A 22,115-nucleotide genomic window follows, 5' to 3' on the forward strand; every position below is an offset into this window, starting at 1 on the left:
TATTTATGTTTTGTAACATCTTTCTATAACACTTCAACAACCACTCTTATGCATTATAACATCAAATATAACACTCAACCATAGTACTTATGTACTTATAACACCCATATATAACGCTTCTACAACAGTTCGTATGTACCATAACATCGATATATAACATTTCAACAACAGTTGTCATATACTACAACATCCATATATAACGATTAAGCAACAGTTTTATGTAACATAACATCCAGATATAACACTTCAACTAGAAATCTTATGTGCTATAACTTCCAAATATAACACATCAACAACAATTCTTATGTTCTATAACATCCAAATATAATACTTCTACAACAGTTCTTCCATACTATAACATTCAGATATATCACTTCAACAACTTTTCTTATCCACTATAACATCCAAATATAACGTTTGAAAAACAATTCTTATACACTGTAACATCAAGATATAACGCTTCAACAACAATTCTCATGTTCTATAACATCTCTCTGTAACACTTTAACAACCATTCTTATGTATTATAAAATCCATATATAGCACTTCAATGATAGTTATTACATACTATAACATCCAGATATAATACTTGAAAAAGTTTTATGTACTATAATGTCAAGATATAACACTTCAAAACAATTCTTATGTTCTAGAAAACCAAGAATAACACTTCAACAACCGAGATTATATCCTATAAAATCACTCTATAATACTTTAAAAGTTATTCTTACGTATTATAACATACAAATGTAACGCTTCAGCAACAGTTCCTATGTACCATAGCATCCAGATATAACATTTCAACAACAGTTCTTATGTTCTGTAGCATCCCTGTATTACACTTTAACAACCGTCCTTGTGTATTATAACATTCAAATATAACACTTCAACAACATTTCATATGTACCTTAACATCCAGATATAACGCTTCAACAACAGTTCTTACTACTGTAACATCCAAATAGAAGACTTCAACAACATTTCTTATGTACTATAAAATCTATGTATAAAACTTCAAGAACCGTTTTTATGCACTATAACTGCCCAGAATAACCCATCAACAACATTTCTTATGTGCTATAACAAACAAATATAACAATTCAACCACAGTTCTTATGTCCCATAACATCCAGATATAACACTTTAACAACTGTTCTTATGTTCTACAATAAATAGATGTAACGCTTCAACAACTATTCTTATGTACAACAACATCCATATATAACTCTTCAACAACAATTCTAATCTTATATTTACATCCAGATATAACTATTCAACAACCGTTCTTATGTTCTTTAACATCCCTCTATAATACTTCAACAACAGTTTTGATGTTCTATAACGTCCAGCTATAGCATTGCAGAAACAGTTGATACACACTATAACATCCAGATATAACCCATCAACATCGGTTCCATGAAAACTTTTGTATCTATATGACCGTCTGACTAACATGAATTGTTTGAATTCATGTATATTTCTGACTGACATGAATTGTTTGTATCTATACAATCGTCTAGTTGACTTGAATTGTTTGTATCTATATAACCGTCTGATTGGCATGAAGTTTCTGTATCTATATAACCGTCTGATTGGCATGAAGTTTCTGTATCTATATAACCATCTGATGGATTTCAATTATTTGTATCTATACAACAATCTACCTGACTTCAATTGTTTTTATTTTTGTAACAGTCTGATTGGCATGAATTGTTTGTATCTATACAACTGTCTAGTTGACTTGAATTATTTGTATCTATCCGTGATGGCGATAAAATCCACTTGTAGAGAAAAATTTATATGTAAAAACGGATAATTATTTCATCACGGCGATTGTACGAGAAGTGTAAGTCCTTGTGTTTTCTTAGTGTATTTGTACTTACCTGTTACCATTATGTCTGAACTAGCATATCTTACACCACTATTAACAGTACACGCTCATACGATCGTAAAGAAACTAAGAAACTTAAACCAAAGAATTATCAATAGAAGAAATGGCATCTATTTCATTCAACAATGTAGAAAGGAACAGCTAACCCCTAATTTTGTAAAGGTAAATTTATCAAAAAAATTAATACATACACAAACATTATCCAAAATTTACAGTAAAAACTACTTAAAGCCGTGTTGAACACGAAATACAAAGAATTGCATGACTTACAAAAACAAAACATGAACCTAGACCATCAACTGGCATGCTGCATTAAACCAGAGATTTACGGACTTATACAACGAAACATAAACCAAATCAACACTAGGAATGACAGAGACAAAAAAGATCTGCCACAACAATAATTTGAAAAAACTGAGATGCAAACAACAGAAAAGACATCACGACAAACTGTTGACTAACCTCATAATTAACAGATCCGACCGACAATTAAACACAGACGAGATACATCTACTTAACAAAGGACTCAACTTTGCAATAGCACCTTGGTACATTCCAACCTTAGAAATCAAAACATGTTTGGAAGATCTAGCCAGGAGACTTGTGATACTTTCTACAAAAAGAAGACAACTTAGACAATTTTATTGACATCCGACAGCCAAACTTCCCAGAACAAAATTAAAATTTGTATTTTCTAGAAACACCTAAAAACAACATCTTAAACGATTTTTTCAAAGAATTTTCTCACAAAACCATTAACATAATTTCACAAAACAGAAAGCTAAAAAATAATCTTACAAAAAGAGACATTAATTCCGTTAAAAACCTAAAACAAGACAAAAACATAAAAATTCTAAAAGCAGATAAAGGTAACGCTATAGTCATAATGAACACGAATGAATACATCCAAAAAATGAAGAACATCCTATCAGACACGAACAAATTTAAACCAATACGCACAAATCTAACAAAGACACACGAAATTCAACTAAACAAACTACTACTACAAATGAAAAAAATGCAACACAATTTCACAAACACTTTATTACAACCTACGCAAGACCGACTCACGCACACCACAAATATACGGCATCCCCAAACCTCATAAACCAGATTGTCCATTACGACCAATTATGTTCACGTATGAATCGTTTAATTACAATCTGATAAATTCATAGCATGAGCATTCTACAAATATCAGCCAGCTAATTCATCAAAGACTCTTATAATTTCAAATCTAACCTTAATCAACTTAATCATAAAGACTTAATGGCCAGTTTCGATGTTATATCCCTCTTTACAGAAGTTCCAGCCGCTGAAGCCTGCAAGATAGCCTTAGAACTCTATATCCGAGACCCTAACCCAACTACAGAAATTTCCAGTAACCAATTAGCAACCCTCATATAATTCACCACGATGAAGACAAACATCATGTTCAACAACCACAACTATATACAAACAAATGGCCTAAGCATGGGCAACCCAGTATCACCCAAATACTAAATAAAGAAACAAATATAAACAAACGCAAAATTAAAGAAGCCTCACTTGTACAACAACTCAAGTCCTAAATAAACCAATACAAAGGAACACCTTTATACCTATATCAAAAATATAATCAAACATCTATGCACGCCTCTACATTCCTACACTCAGTTACACAACTGCCTTCAAACATGTTGTCAGCTTCCGGTCAGTTACCTCTTTCTTTCTTTGTGAACCTGACGATGACCGAAGAAGGTCGAAACGTTGTTTGCCCCTCTACATAGTGCTTTCTCTATCCATACCAGTTGTTTTTACATATATATATATTTGTATCTATATGATCGTCTGATTGACTTAATTATTTGTATCTATACATCTATCTGATTCACTTGAATTGTTTGTGTATATATGACCGTCTGATTGACTTGAATTGTTTGTATCTATACAACCATCTTTTTAATTGTTTATCTTCATGCACCCATGTGACTTACATTGTTTCTCAACTGTTTGTAACTAGTAAATAAAGTGTTTTGGTTACGTTTTTATCTCCAGTAAATTCAAACACGTCAAAGTACGGATTAATTCTGTGATACATTTGTTGCTGAATCTGATGTGCTCTGGGTTGGGCGAAACGCGTCGTAAAGAATGAAGTAACTTGTTATTTTGTTTGATAGCTCAAACGTCTCATTTATTCTTTGACTCATTATTTTGTCTGCAACAGACTATTTTCGCTGGATTCACAAGGATTTGTTATCAAAGCAAACAAACTATTACATTCCATCTTTATGCAAGACCTTTTATACTTATTTGTTTCGATCTTTCAGGCAGCACTGAGATGCTGGGAATTCGGTGAAATTAGTCTATTTCAATAGAAGTATTGAATCAATAATTTGTTCGAATTTCGCGCAAAGTGTAAGACTAGAGAGAAGACGTCTAGTCATCATTACCCATCGCCAACTCTTGGGCTACTATTTTACCAACGAATAGTGGGATTGACCTTCACAATATAACACCCCATGGCTGAGAGGGGCGAGCATGTTTGGTGTAACGGGGATTCGAACCCGCAAGTTTTAGATTACTAGTCGAGCGCCTTAACCATCTAGCCATGCCAAACCGTATCGAATTAAATAATAGATTAGGCATTCACGCCATATTTTATAAAGTCCATGATCTGGACTACTTTACGTCTTCTTAAGACGCGTATTGGTGCTGATGCAACAGCCTAATTCTCTAAGAACAAAGCAGTGTCTGTGTTCTTCCTTCTGCCAAACATGAGCCGCTAAGTCACCTATTTTCCACCTTCTCGGCAAAGCGGAGTTTTCACTTTCATTAAACACTTTATAAAGTTTGTTTAGTTTCTAACCTTACTGCGTAGCCATCCTTTCAAGATTCTTTGGAGTATTTATCCTGTTCTTCTGAACATTAGAATGTCCAAGAAGTTTAGAAAGACTTTTGAAAAATCCTATTGGAAAAACCTCTTAACACAGACACACATTTGTTGAACGTCCAGTAATAATAACATTTAAAGTTTTTACAACACTTGAGAGTCAGTTTAAAAGTGACCATCTGGAACACAATAATCCAAAACATTGTCTGCTCTTGGTCCGTCATTCTTTGCAGAGGTAGCTCATGCTTCGAGATACTTCAGAACTTTACCTAGCCACAACTGGAAAGTTTACAGTGTAATGTGTTTTCCAGCAAGACAGCAGCGCCCTCATTGTTACAATTGAGAATGAAATTGTATCAACGTAACATCACACAGGTTACTCCTACAATGTTGCAAGACCATTGGTAGTAGAGTGGATTGACCCTAAACATTTGAAAAGCACGTCGCGGTGCACTTGTTGACCGATTGGTCACTGCATGCTGTTAAAAACTGTTAGACATCATACTTGCACGTGCACAAACAGCGTGTCACTATTTTAAACGGTTCTCCTGGTAAGGTTTTTAAAATGTTTCCAAAGCTGTTGAACACCATGTATGTTAGAGGTGTGTGTTTTGTGGTCATAACTTATGATGATTTGACCTGTTTCACTTCTGATAATGCTATTGTTATGTTATGTTAAAGTAACCGGTTCTCCGTTTATGAAATTCCTATTTCAGTTCGAAAACGTCACATATTTTGTCCTGTTTGCCAAACGTTTAAATTTTGTAACCGTGTTGCCACTTATGTTTGTTTATATTTTCACAAGCCCAGAAATGGATGATGTTATTCGACTTCTTACTCTAGTCTAAACTGGTTAAACTGTCGGACAACTTTTATGTGCCCGTGAAATTAACCTAGTTCTATTTTTCTATACAGCCAAATCACAAACACATATCTGTTTCTACTCTCGCAGACGGCCAAACTACAAATAAACTTCGGGTTCATTTTGTTCTCCAGAGTGATCTATTACAGAACAAGGCTGTATGCCAGCAAAGTATAATCTATTACAGAATCAGGCTGTATGCCAGGAAGGCGTGATCTAATATAGAATAACGTTCTGTATGGCATTACATAAGGATAATATTGATAACACTTGTTATATAATTTAACGTATTGTTTAATTAAGTATTGTACTCGGAGACGCCTAAGCCCTAAAACCAATAATTCAAATGTAGTCGAACACTATGATTGAATAAATACAATATATTTTAAACTTAGATAATTTTTGTCACCTTTTAATTAACATAGATTACACGCTTTAAACAACTTAATTATTTTTCATTGTTTTGTTATGTAGTGCGTTGAACAATAACTTGAGTATTCTGTAGTTTCACAAACGTTTGCTCTTCAATGGCTTGTCTGGAACAGAATCTTTGCAATAGTAAATTGGTTTGCTTTGAATTTCGCACAAAGCTACACGAGGGCTATCTGCACTAGCCGTCCCTAATTTAGCAGTGTAAGACTAGAGGGAAGGCAGCTAGTCATCACCACCCACCGCCAACTCTTGGACTACTCGTTTACCAAAGAATAATGGAATTGACCGCCACATTATAACATATATCTAAAAACGGCTGGTTTGGGTTGAAAATTTTTTTATGTGAAGGAGCGAACAACGTTTCGACCTTCGGTCATCGTCAGGTTCACAAAGAAAGAAAGAGGTAACTGACCGATAGCTGACCACATGTTGAAGAGGGTTGTGTAACTGAGTATAGGAAAGTAGAGGGCGTGCTTAAATGTTGGATATATTATATTATTAATATAGGTATAAACGTATTTCTTTGTATTGGTTTATTTTGGGCTTGAGTTGTTGTATAAGTAAGGCTTCTTTAATTTTGCGTTTGTTTATGTTTATTTCTTTATTTAGTTCTTGGGTGTTGTCTATGGTTATGTTGTGGGTATTTGATTTGCAGTGTTCGAAAATGTGCGAAGGTTACTTTTTGTGTTCTTTGAATCTGGTTTCCCTTTTTCTACCTGTTTCTCCAATATAGAAGTCGTGACAGTTATCACATTCTATTTTATAAATAATGTTGGTGTGGTGTTTGTCAGTGTAGTTTTTACATAGTATATTAATATAATCAAACATTTAAGCACGCCCTCTACATTCCTATACTCTGTTACACAACCACCTTCAAACATGTGGTCAGCTATCGGTCAGTTAATTCTTTCTTTGTGAACCTGACGATGACCAAAGGTCAAAACGTTGTTCGCTCCTCCACATTAAAAAATTTCTCAATTTCTCAAACCAAACCAACTGTTTTTAAATATATATTTCTCTACAAGTGGGTTTTTTTCGTTATCACTGATTATTATTTGGTACTTTATAACGCCCCAACGGCTGAAAGGCGAGCATATTTGGTGAGACGGGGAGTCGAGCACCATAATTACCTGGCCAGTGAATTATTTGGTTATTATTTTGTTCTTTGACAACTCTTTTTATAATTACATTCTTCTATATTAATGTACTTTTAGTATTTTCTTTTTTCGAAAAGAAACGTTACTTTGTGTAACGGTAAATTGTTAAGATATATTTATCATCGTTTCGTTTTGTAGCAAAATAACACATCGTTAATTTGTTTTGTAATCAATTATTTTCTTTCTGACTAAGACGTTACACACAGAATCAGACACAAAAGTTGTAACGGTTTTCAAACGAGACTCGAAACTCGAGTGTTCACTGTTCTTCTTCAAAACGATTAGAAGTATTTTCATTGTTATTTTGTTCTACAATAACCTGGTTCTGTCCTGTGATGAATAGTTTTCATTGTTATTTTGTTCTACAGTAATCTGGTTCTGTCCTGTGATGAATAGTTTTCATTGTTATTGTGTCCTATAGTAATCTGGTTCTGTCCTGCAATGATTAGCTCTCGTTGTTATTTTGTTCTACAATAATCTGGTTCTGTCCTGCAATGATTAGCTCTCGTTGTTATTCTGTTCTACAATAATCTGGTTCTGTCCTGTGATGAATAGTTTTCATTGTTATTTTGTTCTATAATAGTCTGGTTCTGTCTTTTGATCTACAGTAACCTGGTTCTATCCTGTGATGAATAGTTTTCATTGTTATTTTTTCCTACAGTAATCTGGTTCTGTCCTGCAATGATTAGCTTTCGTTATTATAATGTTATACAATAATCTGGTTCTGTCCTGTCATGAATAGTTTTCATTGTTATTTTGTTCTACAATAATCTGGTTCTGTCCTGCAATGATTAGCTTTCGTTATTATTCTGTTATACAATAATCTGGTTCTGTCCTGTGATGAATAGTTTTCATTGTTATTTCGTTCTACAATAATCTGGTTCTGTTCTGCAATGATTAGCTTTCGTTATTATTTTGTTCTACAATAATCTGGTTCTGTCCTGTGATGAATAGTTTTCATTGTTATTTCGTCCTACAGTAATCTGGTTCTGTCCTGCAATGATTAGCTTTCGTTATTATTCTGTTATACAATAATCTGGTTCTGTCCTGTGATGAATAGTTTTCATTGTTATTTCGTTCTACAATAATCTGGTTCTGTCCTGCAATGATTAGCTTTCGTTATTATTTTGTTCTACAATAATCTGGTTCTGTCCTGTGATGAATAGTTTTCATTGTTATTTCGTCCTACAGTAATCTGGTTCTGTCCTGTGATGAACAGTTTTCGTTATTATTTTGTCCTACAGTAATCTGGTTCTGTCCTGTCATGAATAGTTTTCATTGTTATTTTGTTTTACAGTAATCTGGTACTGGCCTGTGATGAACAGTTTCATTATTATTTTGCTCTGTATATTTAAATTAATGTTTTCTCTAATTCTCTATTCTATTATGTTACTTTTTTCTTAGTAAAGTGTCTTTGTTATTCATTTTTCCACATCGAACTGTTCTAACTAGCATGTTGTTTTGCAGTTTAGGTTATTAATTATTGCTTTGTTTTTGGTGTATTTTTTAATCATTATTAAGGAATTTCTCACTTGTACTATTACTTTGTTCTGTGTGGTAAGTCGTTTTAATTATTGTATTTCTTCTTCAGGGAACTGCTCTGAATGATTTCGTGTCCCCCACCACCACCAGCGACGAGTCTGAGAACTTATAACGATACATGTTACGCGTCTCACGATAAACTGGTAACAGAGTCTAAAGAAACAGAAGGTCGGATAGTCGTGTTATAATCTAAGTAGCCTAATCCATTTACACCAGAAACGTTAGCATGTAAATAAATTTTAATCAATTTATTGTTTTGGCTTAGGTTCTAAAGACAAATCAGTCATTTTTGGTCCATTCTTTCTTAAAACTCACAGACACTTTATGTCAGAAAAGCTTTAGGAATCTTCCTCAAGTTTGCCCCATAAAAAAAGTTCAAATAACATACACCTACTCTCAAACACCAAAACATCAAAATAATTATTACCCGCTGTATGGTCAAGGGCTGATCAAGGTCACTTCCTCCTTGGGAGGCGGAAACCCCACGGTGTGTTCGGTCCATCTCGATCGAGAGTCAATGTTAATATTCCTTGGCTCATTCTGTAACCCTATACATTACACAGATATGCTCAATATCTCCTACTATCACAGACTAGTGGCAGCAATCGTTTAGAAGTACTGAGTCAGTAACAGCCACTCTCTGCTCTGCCGAACCCCGAAACCTGCCGCTTTTTTGAACGCCCTCTAAAGGGCGCAAACACTCGTAACAAATGACTCGGTACATGCATCTAGCGTTTCAAAACGTTTACTTTTGGGCCGAATATAAATAGAATCTACTGCTCAGTTGGCTCTAGCTTGGGTTATTCTGTATGTGTAAAGAACTCGAGCCATAAACACCGCGCATGGTCACTGAAGTACGTGACGTATTGATTAGGCTTAGCTTTCGCAAATCAATCTTAGCATTTGTTAACGTGAAAAATCAGTCATTTGAACGTTGTTACAGCATATTCTGAGTACTCATTTATTCATTTATCTAGAAAATATACAGTAACACAGATTCGTTTATTTTTTTATTTAACACTGATTTCTTAATTTAGGAAGATTTCAGCTGCTGTCGAATTGGTTTCGGTTTCAGTTTCCTCTATCATTTCATGCTGTTCGTTATTCGAACAACACCTTACATCAAAGCTCTTTCAATCTTCTGTCTATGCGAGATCGGATACTGCCAAGGAAATCAGTAGTTAAATATCTATCCAGGAAAATTTAAACTTGATAGAACAATAGTAAATTTATTATTTAAACTAACAAGTTTACAGTTGATGAAGAGAACAACTTAAGTTTATCGTTAGTTGTACCTTTAGATTCACAACTTGTTTGTGACTTGGAAACGGTATCATAAACTAACATAAAAATATCTTGCTGAGAAATGAATTTTTGTTTTTCTTCTATCATTACTCAACAACATTTTAGAATGTTTCTTAAATGGTGTAAAAAACCCTCTGAAAGTGAGTTAGAATGTTCCAAAACTGACATTTGACACCAGTTTTCCATTCATTAGAAAAGGCAGTTATTTTTTCAGACATTAAATTTATAATATTCTGAAATCAAACTGTTCTCAGATTTAAATGTGTATAGCTTTGAAAACTTAGTTGGTATAGAGGTCCTTTTCAAGATAAAAGACAGAATTAATAAATAATAGCTTCTAATCACAGTTAACTAAGTACCTAGAGCGAAACTAAAAACCTGGCAATAGATATGAATAATTAAATGTACGTTCCTTACATTTCTATTTATAAAGATTAGAATGCATTGTTTTATCAGATGAGTACTTTCTCTGTTAACGATATTTTCGATCATAAACCCAATAGTATCTTCCGAGGTTCAGCCAGTTTAGATTTAGGTTAGGCCTAAATAAAAATTCTTACCTCACAATGCGTGTGAATCTTTATACTAAAAGAATAGTAATAATAAACGACTAATAAAAGTGAATATTTTTTACACAGAAACTTGTGTAACCAGTATTATTAATGAAAGAAATAATAAATAAACAATATATTATGCCTTACTTAAGGAACTCTCAAACACCAGTCATTGTCTTAAATAATGTCATTGATGTGTATTTCAATAATAGAGTTCTGCTAATGAATTAACAATAATAGAATTCTGCTAATGAACTAACAATAGTACAATTCTGCTAATGAATTAACAATAATAGAGTTCCGCTAATGAATTAACAAGAGTAGAATTCTACTAATGATTTAACAATAATAGAGTTTTGCTAATGAATTAACCATAATAGAGTTCCGCTAATGAATTAACAAGATTAGAATTCTACTAATGATTTAACAATAATAGAGTTCTGCTAATGAATTAACAATAGTAGAATTATGTCAATGAATTAACAATAACAGAGTGCAGATAATTAATTAGACTCTTCATAACTACATCAGTTGACTTCGTTTGTGATAACAAAGTTATGTAGCAAGGGCCGTAGAAAGTTCACAACCACTACAATAACATTCCTTTTGACAGGTGCGATATGACAAAACAAAAGGAAAGAAAAGCGATTTCAACCTACCGACCTACTTCTATCTTTTTCCGTCCTTAAAGATGCTTACGTCTGTAGAATGAAGAACGGTTGAAACAGAAAAAGAATCTTGTAGGGGTACGTGTAGAATTCCACAAGTTGTAATTTTGTTGTTCATAGTTACCCTTAAAATAATCTCAGCCCTAGAATGCTTCCAAAAATAAGAATAGTCATAGAAATAGTCTTCGAGCGATGCTTACCAGTTGTTACACACGCAAGATCATTGTAGTGATGTATTTAAACAAACCTGTAGCTCACTGGGCAACACAAGGTTGAAACTAATCTTTGTTAATACATGACAAACAAATGGTTGAACAAAGAATCGTACAATAACACATGAAAATATATATTGTTAAACAAATAAGCGTTGCAGCAATACATTACAAACATATGGTTGTACAGTTAAGTGTTACAATATTACATTACAAACAATAATAGAGTTCTGCTAATGAATTAACAATAATAGAGTTCTGCTAATGAATTAACAATAGTAGAATTCTGCTAATGATTTAACAATAATTGAGTTCTGCTAATCAATTAACAATAGAAGAATTCTGTTAATGAATTAACAATAATAGAGTTTTGTTAATTACAAACATGTGGTTGAATATTTTGTTACTATTCTACACCATTATTTGAGTAACTCTTTGGTAACAAAGCTTGTTCACTGCATTCAACAGCCGTAAAGAAAATACTGTTATTCGAGAAACCTGCACAACATTAGCCTAATACGAAGTACTGCACTAACCAATAGAAAGTTACCTTGCAAAGTACAAAGTAGTGTATAAAGTTTCTTTGTTCACTCATTAACATATCATAAATGTTACCTAATGTATCGAATACCTTTCAGATATTTTTACCGAATTATTAATAACACAAGTAACAATCATAGATTGTTCAACTTACAGGTATTTCCTGCAATATTACTCAGGTATAAGGAACTACCTCCTATTGAGATACCTATCCCAAGCTTGCTGCAACTGTGGTGAAGCGACACCTGTAAGGAAGACGAGACCGATACAACACTTGCACTCATCAAGTGACCGACATTAATACATACTGTATTATCACTGCCGTAAAGTAACGGAAACGTTAAACGTCAACCAGACAACCTGGCTGAGCTGTGAGGATAATAATAGACGGCTGCAGAAATACGCGATATTTGAGGTAATATATCACAATACAATATTAATAAACTAGTTGCGGCCTTAAAACACGTCACACTGCTCTGACTACAGTTTATTCATTTAAGTGCTACGTTGAACAATGGAGAAATTATTCAATCAGTTTTGTGGCTGAGTGTTAGAATATTTCTATTTATTGATACGAAGTTTTGTTCTTATGCTTTATTAAATTCTTAAACAAGAAGAGTTGAGGAAACTTATTTTACCAAACTTATTTTACTAAACTTATTTTACTAAACTTATTTTACCAAACTTGTTTTACTAAATTTATTTTACCAAACTTATTTTACTAAACTTATTTTACCAAACTTATTTTACTAAACTTATTTTACTAAACTTATTTTACTAAACTTCTTTTACTAAACTCATTTTACTAAACTTATTTTACCGAACTTATTTTACCAAACTTCTTTTACTAAACTTATTTTACTAAACTTATTTTACCAAACTTCTTTTACTAAACTTATTTTACTAAATTTATTTTACTAAACTTATTTTACCAAACTTATTTTACTAAACTTCTTTTACTAAACTCATTTTACTAAACTTATTTTACCGAACTTATTTTACCGAACTTCTTTTACTAAACTTATTTTACTAAACTTATTTTACCAAACTTCTTTTACTAAACTTATTCTACTTAACATATTTTACCAAACTTATTTTACTAAACTTATTTTACCAAACTTAGTTTATCAAACTTATTTCACTAAACTTATTTTACCAAACTTAGTTTACTAAACTTATTTTACTAAACTTCTTTTACTAAGCTTATTTTACTTAACATATTTTACCAAACTTATTTTACTAAACTTATTTTACCAAACTTATTTTACCAAACATAGTTTACTAAACTTATTTTACTAAACTTCTTTTACTAAACTTATTTTACTGAACTTATTTTACTGAACTTCTTTTACTAAACTTATTTTACTAAACTTATTTTACCAAACTTATTTTACTAACCTTATTTTACCAAACGTATTTTACCAAACGTATTTTACTAAACTTATTTTACCAAACTTATTTTACCAAACTTATTTTACTAAACTTATTTTACCAAACTTATTTTACTAAACTTATTTTACCAAACTTATTTTACCAATGAATTAACCTGCAGAAATGGAAAATAATTAAACGACTCAGAACGTTCGATAAATAACACGATGTAACAATGGTACTACATAACACTATTATTCAATGGTACTACATAACACTATGTAACAATGGTACTACATAACACTATGTAACACAATTTTTACTTTTTCTTGTTCCTGGACATAAAGAGTTATTTCCCAATTTGTTACACCTAAAGTAAGTGAAAAAAAACAACAGTTTTTCTCTTCAAACTTTGCTTTTGGGACCTGGGAGCGTATAACTAAAACATGATGGGAGACTATATTTGGGGGCTGATACGCGAAAGTGATTTACATTACAGTCATAAATCTCGAAAAACTACTCGCTTCTAAACATTTTTATATAACTTTGGTATAAATACATATAAATCTTGATTCATATGTTGTTTTATTCAGACCTTATATAAATGAAAATGTACAAATTTGCCCGTTTTTACATAGAAAATATGTTAATTTCTAAATTTCATTATCCAGGTCACAAAAGCAAAGTTTGAATGGAATAATGGCCATTTTCTGTACTTGTACAACATAAGCAATTAAAAAATAACACATACTATCCAGGAACAAAATTTGTTTAACAGATTATAAGCTGTTATTCGTCAGTTAGAGCTTTTGATTCTATTTATATTATATGACTTCTTCACTCTGCAGTGCCACCTCTCTTCGAAGTGGTGAACTAAAGTATTTTGTTCTCACCTAATAAATTTATATTTTTAATTGTTAAGTCGAAGGTCAGGTTTCTGAACCATATACAAAGCAAATAAAAGTTAATAAACCATAAGCTGTTAACTGTTATATTGTTAAAGTAATGAATGAACAAGAGGCTCTTGACCATTATATTTTTGAGATGATAAATAAACCAGAGGACCGTTATATTGTTGAGGTAATGAATGAACCAGAGATTGTTAACCGTTATATTTTTGAGGTAATAAATGAACCAGAGGTTGTTAACCGTTATAGTGTTGAGGTAATGACAAAACAGAGGTTGCTAACCGTTATATTGTTGAGGTAATAAATGAACCAGAGGTTGTTAACCGTTATATTCTTCACGTAACGAAAAAAACAGAGGTTGTTAACCGTTATATTGTTGAGGTAATGAATGAAGCAGAGGCTGTTAACCATTATATTGTTAAAGTAATGAAGAAACCAGAGGTTGTTAACCACGATGATTCCAGTCTAGATGGTCAAGTTTACAGCTTACCTCTGTAAGAAAACAAGTGACAAATGAATTATTTTTTATGTATAATATTTCTGAGGTGCATAAATATTTGTGTAACACTGATTATTATTTTCTAATATAAAACGAACACAATAATTTCATGCTGTTTTTAATATAGATTAACACAATTCACGTTGTGTTTCAGGTGAATTAACACATTTCACATTGTGTTTGATATAGATTAACACATTTCCCATTTTACTCATTATGGATAAGCTGTTCAAAACTCAATATACTAGTTAGGTGCAATTGAAACCATGCCCAGTATATGACAAAGTTTTTACGTTCACAAAATCGCTGGACAATGAAGCCTTTGTGGACTTAAGTTGTGTGATTAAATCACGTCTCCAGTGTATGTACCCGTAATATAAGTAAGTGGCAACGAACCATGAGGTCTTTCTTTAGACCTAAACCTGATCACTGTGATCGTACTGCTGTGTATTGTTGTTATTTCATATCTTAATTTCAACGTTCTCTTCTTTGACGAATATTTTTAATTGTTCTAAAATTTACCAAGATAAGAAAATTGTTGTTTGGTAGAGAAAATATCTAACACTTCAATAGAAACAAATAAGACAGTAATAAGGTAAAATCTCTGCACCAATACGACAATAATATAGTAAAATCTCTGCACCAATAAGACAATAATAAAGTAAAATCTCTGCACTAATAAGACAATAATGAAGTAAAATCTCTGCACCAATAAGACAATAATGAAGTAAAATCTCTGCACCAATAAGACAATAATGAAGTAAAATCTCTGCACCAATAAAACAATAATGAAGTAAAATCTCTGCACCAATAAGACAATAATGAAGTAAAATCTCTGCACCAATAAGACAATAATGAAGTAAAGTCTCTGCACCAATACGACAATAATGAAGTAAAATCTCTGCACCAATACGACAATAATAGAGTAAAATCTCTGCACCAATAAGACAATAATGAAGTACAATCTCTGCACCAATAAGACAGTAATAAAGTAAAATCTCTGCACTAATACGACAATAATGAAGTAAAATCTCTGCACCAATAAGACAGTAATAAAGTAAAATGTATACTATTGTTAAAAGGTGAATAACCAACAAAACAACATATTGTTAAAATCGATACGTGAATAATATTCTAACGAATGACGAAGTTTAAAATTTACAACGATTTTATCTGAGCCTTAAAGTGTGTTTGTTTGTGTAACACGGTTTGTTAAAGGGCTTCTGCCTGAAACATTGGAAATAATGGTAAAATATTTGTTACAAACGTGTGTTCTACCTATGTTGAACACTTTCAAAATTTAAGATAGCAGCTCAGTAACATTAGTTTTTATTGGTTTAACTCGTATGCGCATGTCGGCAAAAATGTGAAGTGTTTCTGAGAACTGTAATTTGATCTCTATTACACCAACGTAGCAATAGGAAACAGGCGCCTTACCCTAAGTACATGCAGGTTCAGATAAATAGTTTAGTAGAATTACTTTAGATTGAAATGGTTATTAACTGGTATTTATAATAAAGATGGAAGATTCTAATACCATTCTTCAATGTCTCGTTAAACTAAACACTCGTCAGTAAATGTTTCACTTGACGTAATGAGATATTTTGTTTTAATATCACGTTCTATAAGGTTATTTCAATTTTATAAAATTAGTTTCTTATTGCTCTAAATAATTTCTTAACTTTAACTTACTTCTATTTCACGGAAAATTATTTAAATTATCTTTGAAGTCACTTTAATTTTGTCTTTAAATTTATTTTCATTTTTAAATTAACTTCCTTTCATTTATAATTAAATCCGTTTTATCCGTTTTTCTTAAAGTTCAGATTAAATTTTTTAAATTAATTAAAAGTGCTACTTTGAATAGAAGATTCACGTAACCTCATTTCACTTTAACTTCACTTCTCAGATTGTGTTCAATGTATTGTTTTACTTATCGTATCGTAAGGTTAAAAACCTTTGTTTACACGATTGGTTGTGTTTAGTGTATTACTTCACTTCTCAGATTGTACGAATAAAATCCCTTGTTTACACGCTTGGTTGTGTTTTGTGTATTACTTAACTTATCAGATCGTACAAGTAAAAACCCTCGTTTACACGCTTGGTTGAGTTTAGTGTAATACCTCACTTGTCAGATTGTACAAGTAAAAACCTTGTTTACATGCTTGGTTATGTTTAGTGTATTATTTCACTTATCAGATCGAACGACTAAAATCCCTTATTTCCACGCTTGGTTGTGTTTGTGTATTACTTCACTTATCAGATCGTACAAGTAAAAACCCTTGTTTACATGATTGGTTGTGTTTAGTTTATTACTTCACTTATCAGATCGTACAAGTAAAAACCCTTGTTTACACGCTTGGTTGTGTTTGGTGTATTACTTTACTTGTCAGATCGTAAAGTAAAAACCTTGTTTACACGCTTGGTTGTGTTTAGTGTTTTAATTTACTTGTCAGATCATACGAGAAAAGCCCTTGTTTACACGCTTGGTTGTGTTTAGTGTATTACTTCACTTATCAGATCGTACAAGTAAAAACCCTTGTTTACATGATTGGTTATGTTTAGTTTATTACTTCACTTATCAGATCGTACAAGTAAAAACCCTTGTTTACACGCTTGGTTGTGTTTGGTGTATTACTTTACTTATCAGATCGTAAAGTAAAAACCTTCTTTACACGCTTGGTTGTGTTTAGTGTTTTAATTTACTTGTCAGATCATACGAGAAAAGCCCTTGTTTACACGCTTGGTTGTGTTTAGTGTATTACTTCACTTGTCAGATCGTACAAGTATAAACCCTTGTTTACACGCTTGGTTGTGTTTAGTGTATTACTTTACTTATTAGATCATACAATGAAAAACCCTTCTTTACACGCTTGGTTGTGTTTAGTGTATTACTTTACTTATCAGATCTTAAAGTAAAAACCTGGTTTACACACTTGGTTGTGTTTAGTGTATTTCTTCCCTTAACAGATAGTACAAGTAAAAACCCTTGTTTACACGATTGGTAGTGTTTAGTTTATTACTTCACTTATCAGATCGTACAAGTAAAAACCTTGTTTACACGCTTGGTTGAGTTAACGTATTACTTTACTTATCAGATGGTAAAGTAAAAACCTTGTTTACACGTTTGGTTGTGTTTTGTGTATCACATCACTTATCATATCTTGCAAGTATAAACCCTTGTTTACACTTTGTTGTGTTTAGTGTATTACGTTACTTATCACATCATACAAATAAAACCTTTTGTTTACACGCTTGGTTGTGTTTAGTGTATTATTTCACTTATCAGATCGTACAAGTAAAAACCTTCTTTACACGCTAGGTTGTGTTTAGTGTATTACTTCACTATTCAGATCGTACAAGTAAAAACCTGGTTTACATGCTTGATTGTGTTTAGCGTTTTACTTCACTTATCAGATCATATAAATAAAATCCCTTATTTACACGCTTGGTTGTGTTTAGTGCATTACTTCACTATTCAGATCGTACAAGTAAAAACCTGGTTTACATGCTTGATTGTGTTTAGTGTTTTACTTCACTTATCAGATCTTATAAATAAAAACCCTTGTTTATACGCTTGGTTGTATTTAGTTTATTACTTCACATATCAGATCGTACAAGAAAAAACCTTGTTTACACGCTTGGTTGTGTTTAGTGTATAACTTCACTTGTGAGATCGTACAAATAAAAACCTTGTTTACATGCTTGGTTGTGTTTAGTGTATTACTTCACTTGTCAGATCGTACAAGTAAAAACGTTTGTTTACCAGCTTGGTTGAGTTTAGTGTATTACTTCACTTTTTAAATCGTACAAGTAAAAACCCTTGTTTACCAGCTTGGTTGTGTTTAGTGTATTTCTTCACTTGTCAAATCGTACAAGTATAAACCCTTGTTTACACGCTTTGTTGTGTTAAGTGTATTACTTTTTTATCAGATAGTACAAGTGAAAACACTGTTTACATGCTTGATTTTGTTTAGTGTTTTACTTTACTTATCAGATCGCAAGAGAAAAACCCTTGTTTACACGCTTAGTTGTGTTTAGTGTATTACTTTATTTATCAGATCATACAAATAAAAACCCTCGTTTACACGCTTGGTTATGTTTAGTGTATTACTTTACTTATCAGGTCGTAAAGTAAAAACCTTGTTTACATGCTTGATTGTTTTTAGTGTTTTACTTTACTTATCAGATCGTACGAGAAATGCCTTTGTTTATACGCTTGGTTGTGTTTAGTGTATTACTTTACTTATCTCATCATACAAATAAAAGCCCTTGTTTACACGCTTGGTTTTGTTTAGTGTATTACTTTACTTATCAGATCGTAAAGTAAAAACATTGTTTACACGTTTGGTTGTGTTTTATGTATTACTTCACTTTTTAGATCGTACAAATAAAAACCCTTGTTTACACGCTTGGTTGTGTTTAGTTTATTACTTCACTTATCAGATCGTACGACTGAAATCCCTTATTTACACGCTTCATTGTGTTTAGTGTATTACTTTACTTATCAGATCTTAAAGTGAAAACCTTGTTTACACGCTTGGTTGTTTTAGTGTATTACTTTACTTATCAGATCGTAAAGTAAAAACCTTGTTTACACGCTTGGTTGTGTTTAGTGTATTACTTTACTTATGAGATCGTAAAGTAAAAACCTTATTGACATGCCTAGTTGTGTTTAGTGTATTACTTCACTTGTCACATCGTACAAGTAAAAACCCTTTTTTACCAGCTTGGTTGTGTTTAGTGTATTTCTTGACTTTTCAGATCGTGCAAGTATAAACCCTTGTTTACAAGCTTGGTTGTGTTGAGTGTATTACTTTACTTATCAGATCGTACAAATGAAAACCTTATTTACACACTTGGTTGTGTTTAGTGTATTACTTTACTTATCAGATCATTCAAATAAAAACCTTTGTTAACACGCTTGGTTGTGTTTAGTGTATTACTTTACTTATCAGGTCGTAAACTAAAAACATTGTTTACATGCTTGATTGTGTTTAGTGTTTTACTTTACTTATCAGATCGTGGGAGAAAAGCCCTTGTTTACACGCTTGGTTGTGTTTAGTGTATTACTTTACTTATCAGATCGTAAAGTAAAAACCTTGTTTACACGCTTGGTTGTGTTTAGTGTATTACTTTACTTATCAGGTCGTAAAGTAAAAACCTTGTTTACATGCTTGATTTTGTTTAGTGTTTTACTTCACTTATCAGATCATATAAATAAAAACCCTTGTTTATACGCTTGGTTGTATTTAGTGTATTACTTCACTTATCAGATCGTACAAGAAAAAACCTTGTTTACACGCTTGGTTGTGTTTAGTGTATAACTTCACTTGTGAGATCGTACAAGTAAAAACGTTTGTTTACCAGCTTGGTTGAGTTTAGTGTATTACTTCACTTTTTAAATCGTACAAGTAAAAACCCTTGTTTACCAGCTTGGTTGTGTTTAGTGTATTTCTTCACTTGTCAAATCGTACAAGTATAAACCCTTGTTTACACGCTTTGTTGTGTTAAGTGTATTACTTTTTTATCAGATAGTACAAGTGAAAACACTGTTTACATGCTTGATTTCGTTTAGTGTTTTACTTTACTTATCAGATCGCAAGAGAAAAACCCTTGTTTACACGCTTAGTTGTGTTTAGTGTATTACTTTATTTATCAGATCATACAAATAAAAACCCTCGTTTACACGCTTGGTTATGTTTAGTGTATTACTTTACTTATCAGGTCGTAAAGTAAAAACCTTGTTTACATGCTTGATTGTTTTTAGTGTTTTACTTTACTTATCAGATCGTACGAGAAATGCCTTTGTTTATACGCTTGGTTGTGTTTAGTGTATTACTTTACTTATCTCATCATACAAATAAAAGCCCTTGTTTACACGCTTGGTTTTGTTTAGTGTATTACTTTACTTATCAGATCGTAAAGTAAAAACATTGTTTACACGTTTGGTTGTGTTTTATGTATTACTTCACTTTTTAGATCGTACAAATAAAAACCCTTGTTTACACGCTTGGTTGTGTTTAGTTTATTACTTCACTTATCAGATCGTACGACTGAAATCCCTTATTTACACGCTTGGTTGTGTTTAGTGTATTACTTTACTTATCAGATCATTCAAATAAAAACCTTTGTTAACACGCTTGGTTGTGTTTAGTGTTTTACTTTACTTATCAGATCGTGGGAGAAAAGCCCTTGTTTACACGCTTGGTTGTGTTTAGTGTATTACTTTACTTATCAGATCGTAAAGTAAAAACCTTGTTTACACGCTTGGTTGTGTTTAGTGTATTACTTTACTTATCAGGTCGTAAAGTAAAAACCTTGTTTACATGCTTGATTTTGTTTAGTGTTTTACTTTACTTATCAGATCGTACGAGAAATGCCTTTTTTTATACGCTTGGTTGTGTTTAGTGTATTACTTTACTTATCACATCATACAAATAAAAGCCCTTGTTTACACGCTTGGTTTTGTTTAGTGTATTACTTTACTTATCAGATCGTAAAGTAAAAACATTGTTTACACGTTTGGTTGTGTTTTATGTATTACTTCACTTTTTAGATCGTACAAATAAAAACCCTTGTTTACACGCTTGGTTGTGTTTAACTTATTACTTCACTTATCAGATCGTACGACTGAAATCCCTTATTTACACGCTTGATTGTGTTTAGTGTATTACTTTACTTATCAGATCTTAAAGTGAAAACCTTGTTTACACGCTTGGTTGTTTTAGTGTATTACTTCACTTATCAGATCGTAAAATAAAAACCTTATTTACACTCTTGGTTGTGTTTAGTGTATTACTTTATTTATCAGATCGCACAAGTGAAAATCTTGTTTACATGCTTGATTGTGTTTAATGTTTTACTTTACTTATCAGATCGTACGAGAAAAGCCCTTTTTTACACGCTTGGTTGTGTTTAGTGTATTACTTTACTTATCTGATCGTAAAGTAAAAACCTTGTTTACACGCTTGGTTGTGTTTAGTGTATTACTTTATTTATCAGATCATTCAAATAAAAACCTTTGTTAACACGCTTGGTTGAGTTTAGTGTATTTCTTTACTTATCACATCATACAAATAAAAACCCTTTTTGCACGCTTGGTTGAGTTTAGTGTATTACTTTACTTATCAGATCGTACAAGTAAAAACCCTTGTATACACGCTTGGTTGTGTTTAGTGTATTACTTTACTTATCAGATCGAAAATTAAAAACCTTATTTACACGCTTGGTTGTGTTTAGTGTATTACTTTACTTATCAGATCGCACAAGTGAAAACCTTGTTTACATGCTTGATTGTGT

At 32.0% G+C, this 22,115-nt stretch overlaps 1 long non-coding RNA gene across 1 annotated transcript; it reads right to left on the reverse strand.

The window, feature by feature from the left end:
- Positions 1-7,273: 7,273 nt before the first annotated feature.
- On the reverse strand, positions 7,274-12,396 carry LOC143256196 (uncharacterized). The gene is made up of 3 exons (XR_013031208.1): positions 12,190-12,396; positions 11,275-11,434; positions 7,274-9,918 (listed from the first exon to the last, which is right to left on the reverse strand). It is a non-coding gene; the product is annotated as an uncharacterized LOC143256196 (long non-coding RNA).
- Positions 12,397-22,115: the final 9,719 nt, after the last annotated feature.

Source organism: Tachypleus tridentatus, chromosome 7 (genome assembly GCF_004210375.1).
Source record: "Tachypleus tridentatus isolate NWPU-2018 chromosome 7, ASM421037v1, whole genome shotgun sequence".
Classification (NCBI taxonomy): Eukaryota; Metazoa; Arthropoda; class Merostomata; order Xiphosura; family Limulidae; genus Tachypleus; species Tachypleus tridentatus.